Raw genomic sequence first — 1,193 nt, 5'->3', positions numbered from 1 at the left:
AAAATAGAGTATAAACTAATTGCTTGAATGTAGATATTGATACTTGAATCTTCTGGTTCTTTTTCGACTAAGTAAAGTAGATTTTCAGTAAGAGGTACCACTCTTAACAGAGCAGTTTACTGCTCGTCTCCGTAAGTTCTATGGTGACAACCACGTATTAATCAACACTTTTTATGATGTAGGTTTTACAATTTATTTTCAAACGTAAAAAAACTGTTTGCCCTAGACCGTGTAAAAGTATCGTGTTTTATAAAGCCGTAAAACTGTTATTGGCACTTTGGCTACGAGTAAAACTGCGGCAGATCTGCAGCCTGTTTTCGAGCTGTGAAAAGATAATTATCACGTAATTAATTACACTTTCATAAAACCAGCAATAATAAATATAAATATGGCTCAGTAAACATGTGGCGTTACGCAAGAAATGTTGATAACATATGTTTGGCATTATTACTTAAGTGAGCTCTTCAGTAAGCTGGTGGCTCGCAACAAACCATGGTCTGTGCTTCGGTTGATTAATCATTTATTTCAAATTTGAGCTTTAATGTTTAAAGACAAAAAACATGTGCGAAAAGTACTCATCTAGACACTCGCTGGGATGCGATCTCTTGATTCCGGTTTTACTTTACGAGCGCACTTTACTATACACTGATGGCCCTACCAAAAACCGGCGCAGCCGAAGACAAAGAACAAAAGCCCATTAAAAAATGGATAAGCAAACTCCACTCTCTAAAAACATTATACAATCGCTTAAAAGATTGATTTTTTCTTCAACGAGTCCGTTGACCGAGCGAGGTCTTTCACCCTGCATTTAACATATAGAAAAACGGTTGCCGCAATATATTGCTAGTTGAACTGCAACAAGGTGAAATTTCGTAATACTCGTATGTACGGGAGGTGTTAGCTCGATATTAGGCATGAAATCGTGATTTTTTCCACTCGAGGCACGTCTTTTTGCTATTTAACCGCTTTTTATTTGTTAGTGGCGTGGACTTTGAAAATAGTTGGTTTTCCCATTGTGGTGAAGCCAAAGAAAGAGAAAATTTTGCAAAAAACTCCGAAAATTGGTCCTTAAAGGCACGAAAACCGATGAGCAAATAATTGGCTTTGCTCTTTTAACTGGCCCAGAACGAACCTTCCACAAGCCCCACTTTCGATCCTACTGAACGTTGAAAATTCGCATTCAAAAGACGGCG

Source organism: Dendroctonus ponderosae, unplaced genomic scaffold (genome assembly GCF_020466585.1).
Source record: "Dendroctonus ponderosae isolate FM_Combo_2020 unplaced genomic scaffold, Dpon_F_20191213v2 Dpon_F_20191213_2, whole genome shotgun sequence".
Taxonomy (NCBI): domain Eukaryota; kingdom Metazoa; phylum Arthropoda; class Insecta; order Coleoptera; family Curculionidae; genus Dendroctonus; species Dendroctonus ponderosae.
The sequence above is the reverse complement of the archived record's forward strand: the minus strand, read 5'-3'. Positions refer to the sequence as shown.